The 9315-nt window shown below is 39.7% G+C and overlaps 1 long non-coding RNA gene across 1 annotated transcript; it reads left to right on the forward strand.

Moving 5' to 3' along the window:
* The first annotated feature begins 1158 nt into the window (after positions 1-1158).
* LOC311629798 lies at positions 1159-7312 on the forward strand. The gene is made up of 3 exons (XR_014796259.1): positions 1159-2603; positions 5228-5967; positions 6027-7312. It is a non-coding gene; the product is annotated as an uncharacterized lncRNA (long non-coding RNA).
* Positions 7313-9315: the final 2003 nt, after the last annotated feature.

Here is a 9315-nt window from a genome sequence, read left to right on the forward strand (position 1 = left end):
TTAATTAGTTCAAATATTTCAAACAAAATGTACAGAATAAAATAATGAACACTGTATAACGACCACCCCGCTTTATCACATCTTAATAGTTATGTTTCTTCAGATATTATTTAGCTGAAACATTATATATTCCCCCTGTCCATTCCAAAAATAAGGATTTATTTTAATTTTCATTTCCTTAGGCTGTCTGATACTTAGCTGTACTGAAAAAGTATGACTTACTATATAGCAAATTACAAAGGGATGTTTTAGAATCAACTTAAAAATTGTATTTGTGAAAGGAGACAGACCAGCTGGCAGGCAGACGGCCTGGGAAATGGAGCAAGTCTTTACTGTGTTGGTATGCTGCTGATCATGAGAAGGGACATAGTAGAGGTATCTGTGTAATCTATAATAATAAAAGTGTAATATGCTAATATGACTAGACAGCCAAATGACTTACTGGATGTCATTCTGGACATCCTTCCAGATGAAGCTGCCATGGCGGGAGCTAGAACAGAAGTGGTTAGGGGCAATCAGGCAGGCAGGCAGAAGGGGCGATCAGGCAGATGAGTGGTTAGGGGTGATCAGGCAGGCAAGTGAGTGGTTAGGGGCAATCAGGCAGGCAGAGGTAGTTAGGTGTGATCAGGCAGGCAGGTGAGCAGTTAGAGGTGATCAGGCTGGAAGGTGAGTGGTTAAGGGTGGTCAGGCAGGCAGGCAGGTGAGCAGTTAGGAACCAGCGGTCTTGGGTTGCAAGGTTGATGTCTGACCTGGCAGTCAGACATCCCCAAAGGGGTCCCAGAGTGGGAGTGGGTGCAGGTTGGGCTGAGGGATCCACCCCCTGCACAGATTTCATGCTCCAGGTCTCTAGTCTATTATGATAACGTATTCAAACATGAAAATTCAACGAAAACTATGTAAGTCAGAAATTTGAAGATATTTGTGAAAAATGACATTTTTATGTGCTTGCTCTTTCAGGCACTGTTATAAGCACTTTATTGGACATTAACTTGTTTAATCTTCATCCCAACTACTGATTTAGGTATCAGTATTTTCTTCATTTGACAGAGATTATGATAATAATCTTTTATTATTATAGATTACACAGTCATATTAGCATATTACACTTTTATTATTATAGATTACACAGATACCTCTACTATGTCCCTTCTCATAAATAAATGGATATAGAAAGATTAAATGACTTGTTCATGGTTACAAAGCTAGGCTGATTCAGAATTGGTACTCAGGGAATATGGAATCAAGCTGTGGATGAAAAGAGGCCTAAAGTAACCACAAAAAATTAAATAAAAACTTTATTAACTAAAAGCAATTTATGGTGGGCAGTCATGTCCTAGGCTTATATCTTTCTTGACAAAAGTCAATCTTTACCTAAACTGAACCTGTCTATGTTGTCTACAGTAACATATTGTAGTAAAGTCAAAGTAATTTACCTTGTTCTAAAACCCTCAAGGCACAAGCACTGCTCTTGAGAGACCACAAATCCCCTCACGTTATTGAGTTAATTGTTAACTCTCCAGTACCTATCTAAGTAAAAGAAGTCCATTATTTTACTTTTAATCCAATTGCAGAGATTTCCCTGCTTTGCTCTCTCCTGACTCACTAATCTATTACCAATTGGCTTCATGTAACTAACATACATTGCCTCTTTTACTGTATTTTCTGGTGTAAAAGAAAAAAAGTCAACCGAAAATCGGGGGTCGTCTTATACGCCGAGTATATCCCGAAAAACGTCTCGATATGCTGCTAAACGAATTTTCCAACTCAATTCCTCACCAATCACTGCAAGGCTGCTCAGACCGCCTCTCTAACTCAGCCAATCCAAGCAGGCTTTTTATGCTTGCAAATTATACATGTTCTGTACCCGAAGCTACACTGTGTTCTAGTAAAAAGCCTGCTCAGATTGGCCAGAGTCAGAGAGGCGGCCTATTAAAAAAAGAACTGGTGTTGCCTCGGAAGTGGGGGGTAGCCTTATACAGCGAATATAGGCCTAAACCTATGTTTTAACTGTAAAATTAGGGGGTCATCTTATACGCCGGAAAATACGGTAATTGTAATGTATAAAATAAGGTGCAAAACTGCCATTTTCTATAGCATTGTCTCAATCCATTGAGATTTTGCTTCCCAGCAATTGTTGACAATTTGACTCAAACTCACAACACAAGGTTGAATGTCTTACGTTGACAAAGCTCATCTAGTTAATTCTGCCCTGTTCCTCACCGGGCCATCAGCCATTTCCCACTCTGCACCAGATATCTTGCTATTAAACATTACACTCAGAAATAGAATGAAGCTGGATTCTCAACTATATCTGAGCTTGTGTCCATTTCCTCTCAAAACACTTTCTTGTGAATGGCTTCTTTTTTCTCAGCACACAAATAGGCAAATCTCCCCTATATTCAAATAAATTAAAGACAGTCTTGCTTTTTCTCAGTCAGGTTGCCTGAACAATTTCAAATTTGTGTCCACTTCCCATCCAGTCTTCATGAAGGCACTCACTGAGGCCAACAATAACTGACATGCTACCAATCAAGGGACATTTTTTGAAAAAAGTGTAAAACATGAGAAAGAAGATGGCTGCTGATGGGAAGGAAGACTGCAAGGTAAGTGTGTGAGTGAGAAAACAAAGAGGTTGTGTGGTCACATAGGGTGTGTTTGTTGGTGTGTTGAGGGACAGCTATACTCCACATTGGGATTTGCTGTATTGGGATCCCCTAACCAGCAGCCCCCACAGCTGCTGGGTTCCCTCCCAGAGTGACTGATTTGGACACGGATTCTGTGCCTTCTTGAAGGGGAAAGTGGATGTTATTGGAAGCTTTAAAGCCCGGGGAATCTACAACTACAAAACCCACCTACTCGAGAACATGGGTCCCTAAGTGCCAGAAGCACGCAGATTCAGAGGAGCTCTACACTCCCTCATGGAAAGGAGAAGGAGAACTACATAACCAGACACCATAAACCCACAGCTAACATCATACTCAATGGGCAAAAACTAAAACTATTTCCCCTAAGAATAGGAAGAAGACAGGGATGACCACTCTCACCACTCCTGTTTGACATAATACTTGAAATATTAGCCATTGCAATTAGACAAGAAGAAGAAACAAAAGACATCCAAATTGGAAAAGAAGTAAAGCTGACCTTATTTTCAGATGACATGATATTGTGCATAAAAAACCCCAAAGACTCTATCCAAAAATTATTAGATTTAATAAATGAATCTGGCAATGTAGCAGGATACAAATTAATGCCAAGAAATCTATGACATTTCTATATACCAATAATGAACTTACAGAGAGACTAAAAAAGTTATCCCATTTACCATAACACCAAAAAAAAAAAAAAAAAAAAAAAAAAAAAGATACCTAGGAATAAGCTTAACTAAGAAGGGAAAAGACCTATATTCAGAAAACTACAGGACACTAAAAAAAGAGATAGAGGAAGACATAAACAGACATAATTAAAATATCTATACTACCCAAAGCAATCTCTGTATTCAATGAAATACCAATAGCATATTTCACAGAAAGAATTCTCTAAAAATTCACCTGGAATATATATATATTTTTTTTAAAAAATAGTCACAGCAATCCTGAAAGAGAAGAACAAAGTAGGAGGCATCTCAATACCAGATTTCAAGCTGTATTACAAAGCCACGGTTCTTAAAACAGCCTGGTACTGACACAAGAACAGACATATAGATGAATGGAATAGAATAGAGAACCCAGATATCGACCCAAACCACTATACTAAATTAATACTTGACAAAGGAGGCATGAACATACAATTGAGTTAAGATAGTCTCTTCAATAAATGATGTTGGGAAAATTGGACAGATACATGAAAAAAAAAATTAGACCACCAACTTACACCATACATAAAAATAAACAAAATAGATAAAGGACTTAAACATAAGATGGAAAACCATATAAATACTAGAGTAATGCACAGGCAGAGAAATTTGAGACATATGCTGAAGCAATTTCTTCACCGATAGCACTCCTAGGGCAATAGAAGCTAAAGAGAAAATAAACAAATGGAAGCTAAAGAGAAAATCAAAAGCTTTTTTACAGCAAAAGAAACAATCAACAAAACATTAAAGAAGCCCACTGTATAGGAGAACATATTTGCAAATGTTATCACTGATAAAGGTTTAATCTCCAACATCTACAGGGAACTTATACAACTTACTAAAAAATAAGTGATCCAATAAAAAAAAGTGGGAAATGGACCTAAATAGAATCTTTTTGAAAGAAGACAAAAGGAAGGCTAAGAGACATATGAAATCATGCTCAAAGTCACTAATTATCCGAGAGGTAAATCAAAACGACAATGCAGTACCATCTCACACCTGTCAGAAAGGTAGTCATCAACAAATCAACAAACGACAAGTGCTGGCAAGGATGCGAGAAAAAGGAACCCTCATGCACTGCTGGTGGGAATGCAGACTGGTACAGCCACTGTGGAGAACAGTATGGAGTTTCCTCAAAAAACTAAAAATAGAATTCCCATTTGACCCAGTAATCCCACTTTTAGGAATGTATCCCAGGAAACTAGAAATGCCAATCAGAAAGGATATATGCACCCCTATATATAGCAGCACAATTCAATATAGCTAAGATTTGGAAACAGCCTAAATGCCCATCAACAGATGAGTGGATTAGAAAACATTGGTACATCTAGACAATGGAGTACTACACTGCTATAAACAGAAAGAATTTGTACCATTTGCAGCAGCATGGATGGACCTGGAGAGCATTATGTTAAGTGAAATAAGCCAGACAATGAAAGAAAAATACCACATGATCTCACTCATTTATGGAAAATAAAAAACATTATAACCTGATGAACAAACAGATGGATACAGAGGCAGTAAAGTACCAAATAGACTGTCAAATTACAGCAGGAAGGCTGGGGAGTGTTGGGGAGAGGAGGAAAGAGATCAACCAAAGGACTTGTGTGCATACATATAAGCACAACCAATGGTCACAAGACACGAGGGTGGGCGGGGGGAGGTGGGATGAGGGCATGTGACAGGGGTTAAGAGAGGTTGGGGGAAGGTCAATGGTGGGGGGAAAGGAGATATATGTACTACTATATGTAATACTTTAAACAATAAAAAAATAATAAAATACAAAAGGTAAATAAATAAATAGTGTAAAATGTTATTTGGCCTTCCCTTGTATTTTGAGATTTTGATCACTACTTTGAAATTCTTTTTTCTTAGACTTCTGTGACATCTTTCTTCCATGACTTTTCTCTTACATCTCTTGCGATTCTCAGCCCACATCATTGACAGACTGGAAATTCTATAACTAGAAAGAAAGAGAAAACCACAAGGAAAATCAGAGGAGCTGTAAAAGCCTGAGGTAAGGAGACACGGGAGCGTATGTGTGGAGAGGATGGAATGGGAGAGGAGCGGGTGGATGAGTGCCTGGCTGGCCTTCTCTAGCAGGAATGAAATAAGAGCTCCTGACTGCGCTGAACCGCAGTTCCGACTGCACTGGACCCCAGTTCCAGGCGAGACCCTGGGGAACCAGGCTCATATGGAGGGAATCTGGGCTGTAAGGCGGAAACTCATGGGAGTGGCAAAAGGCAGAGCTCTGGAGGCACGCACATGAATGTGCACTGAGGAAGGACTCTTGACTGTACTGCTGGATTGCCCTAGCAGGAAGGAGACAAAAGCTCTAGGCTGCGCTGAACCCCAGTTCTGACTGCACTGAACCCCAGTTCCAGGTGAGAATATGGGAATCCAGATTCATTGGGGGAGAGACTAAACTGTCTGGCAGCGGGCGAAACTTGAGGTGCTTGCAGCGAGTACTGAGGGACACTAAGGAACACTGAGACTCAGGAATCTCATATGGCAGGACTGATGGGAAGCCAAGGCTGTAGGCTCCACCCTGAAACTCTGCCACATCCAAGCTGAGCACAGAGGCTTTTGCAATTTTGCAAGTCTAGTCAAATAAGGTTTTCTCCTGGGATAGACACAGCTGATCTCACAGCCAATTGGCCTGCAGTCAAATAAGGTTTTCTTCCAGCATAGACACAGCTGATCTCACAGCCAATTGGCCTGCAGGTCAACTCCCACTGATACTAACAACAATCAAGACGTAACTACAACAAGGCTGTACACACAGTCCACAAAGGGTTCACCAAGAGTGTCCACCTGAGATAACTGGGGAGGCCAAGCCACTGGCCCATATAGGACACCAAGCACACAAAACTACCCTACCAACTCAGGGAAGCAGTGAAAATGCAGAGACAAAGCAACAGATCACAAAAGAAATGAAGGAAAACAAATGACTGGAGATAGAATTCAAAATCACGGTTATAAGGTTTTTCAAGAATTTTCTAGAAAAGGCTAATAAATTTAATGAGACCCTCGAGAATATGAGAGAGACTCTCGAGAATATGGAAAAGGACCAACTAGAAATTAAATATACACTGACTAAAATTGAAAAATATTACACAAAAGCAAAGTAGAGGAACACAAGAATCAAGTCAAAGATGTGCAATACAAAGAAGCATAAATCACTCAACTGGAAAAGCTAAAAGAATAAAGAATCCAAAAATTTGAAGGTAGTGTAAGAAGCCTCTGGGACAACTTCAAGTGTTCCATCATCAGAATTATGGGAGTTCCAGAAGAAGAGAGAGAGCAAGATACGGAAAACCTATTTGAAGAAACAACGACTGAAAACTTACCCCACCTGGTGAAAGAAATAGACTTACAAGTCCAGGAAGCACACAAAACCCCAAACAAAAGGAATCCAAAGAAAACCACACCAAGACACGTCATAATTAAAATGCCAAGAGAAAAAGACAGAGAATATTAAAAACAGCAAGAGAAAAACAGTTAATTACCTACAAGGGAGCACCCACATGATTGTCAGCTGATTTCTCAACAAAACTATGCAGGCCAGACGGGAGTGGCAAGAAATAGTCAAAGTGATGAATAACAAGAACCTACAACCAAGATTATCCTACCCAGCCAAGCTATCATTCAGAATTGAAGGTCAGATAAAGAGCTTCACAGATAAGAAAAAGCTAAAGGAGTTCATCACCACCAAACCAGTATTATATGAAATGCTGAAAGGTATTCTCTAAGAAGAGGAAGAAGAAGGTAAAGATATCAGTCATGAACAACAAATACATATCTATCAACAAGTGAATCTAAAATTTAAGTGAATAAAAAATCTGATGAACAGCATTAACTGGTGAATATAATAGAATCAGGGGCATAGAAAGGGAATGGACTGACAATTCTCAGTGGGAAAGGAGCATGGGGGGTGTGGGAAGAGATTGGACAAAAATCGTACACCTATGGATGAAGACAATGGGGGGAAGTAAGGCAAGAGGGTGTGATAGGAATCAGGTGGAGGGGAGCTATGGGGGGGGGTGGGAAAGAGGAACAACTGTAATAATCTGAATAATAAAAATTTATTAAATTTTAAAAAACCATTTATATAGCTTATGAAGTGATCATCACAGAAAATCACTATCCATCTATCACTGCATAAAATTATTGTGATATTATTGAATGCATTCCCTATGCTGTACTTAACATCTGTGTGACTAATATATGTTTTAAGTGTGTACCTCTTAATCCCCTTCACCTTTTTTCCCATACCCTCACCACTCTATCCTCTGGAAACTATCAGATTTTTCGTATCTATGAGTTGGTTTATTTGTTCATTTGTTTAATTTTTAGACTCCACACATAAGTTAAATGATAAAATATTTGTCTTTTTCTGACTTATTTCACTTAGCATAATAACCCTCTAGTCTATCCATCTTATCACAAATGGCAAAAGTTTATTCTTTTTTTCATGGCTGAATAATATTCCTCTGTGTGTGTTGTCCATTTCTTTATTCATGTTTCTCTCTTATTTTTTTCTAAAAATATATTTTGTTGATTTTTTACAGAGAGGAAGAGAGTGGGATAGAGGGTTAGAAACATCAATGAGAGAGAATCATCGATCAGCTGCCTCCTGCACCCCCCCCACTGGGGATGTGCCCACAACCAAGGAACATGCCCTTGACTGGAATTGAACCCGGGACCTTTCAGTCCGCAGGCCGACGCTCTATCCACTGAGCCAAACTGGTTTCGGCTGTTTCTCTCTTATTGATGTTTTGAACTCTCCATCCCTCACTCCTCCTCTATGTAAAAATCAGTAAAAAAAAATTTTTTTGAAGGAAAGCTCAGACTAAATAAAAGGAAGGAAATAGTAAAGATTAGAGCAGAAATAAATGACATAGAGACTAAAAAAATACAAAAAGATCAATGAAACCAAGAGTTGATTCTTTGAAAGGATAAATAAAATTGATGAATCATTAGCCGGACTCATTGAGAAATAAAGAGAGAGAACCCAAATAAATAAAATCAGAAACAAAGATGGAGAGAAATCAAGATGGCGGTATAGGTAAACACATAAACTGTTGCCTCCCACAACAATTTCAAAACTACAACTAAAAGACAAAACGGACATCATCCAGAACCACAGGAAAGCTGGCTGAGTGGAAATTCTACTACTAAAAGGAAAGAGAAAAGCACACTGAGACTCAGGAGCTGCAGAAGGCAGAGCTATGGAGGCATGTGCGGAGAGGGTGGGCAACTGAGTACGCAGCTGGCTTGCTCAATTGGGAGGGAGACAAAAGCTCCTCGCTGCTCTGAGCTCCAGTTCTGGGCAAGACTCTGAAGACCCAGACTCATTCAGGGAGAAACTGCTCTGTCTGGCAGGGGGCGAAACTCAAGGGTGGATTTCTCTCAAAGGTGCTTGTAGCAAATGCCGCAGGACACTGAGACCCAGGAGCCTCTTAGGGAAGGGCTGATGAGAAGACTTTGCTGTCTGCTCTGCCCTGAGACTCCATCCCAGCCAATCTGAACACAGAAGCTTTTGCAAGTCTTGTCTCATAAGAGTGTCTCCAGCATAGAAGTTCTCCCAGTGTAGACACAGCTGATCCTCACAGCTAATTGGCCTAGAGGTAAATTCCTCCCAGTGATATCAACAACCATCAAGGCTTAACTACAACAAGACTGTGCACACAGCACACAAAGGGGTGCACCATGAGTGCCCATCTCAGGTAACTGAGGAGGCTGAACCACTGGGCCCTATAGGACACCTAGCATACAAAGCCACTCTATCAACTCAGGGAAGCAGCAATATGTACAGATAAAGAAACAGGTCACAAATGAAAGAAGTGGAGGAAAGCTAAAAACTGGATATAGAGTTAAAAACTACAGTCATAAGGTTTTTCAAGAATTTTCTAGAAAAGGCTAATAAATTTAGTGAGACCCTCGAGGATATGAAAAAGGAC

Source organism: Pipistrellus hanaki, assembly GCF_964339955.1.
Source record: "Pipistrellus hanaki genome assembly, chromosome: 1".
NCBI lineage: Eukaryota > Metazoa > Chordata > Mammalia > Chiroptera > Vespertilionidae > Pipistrellus > Pipistrellus hanaki.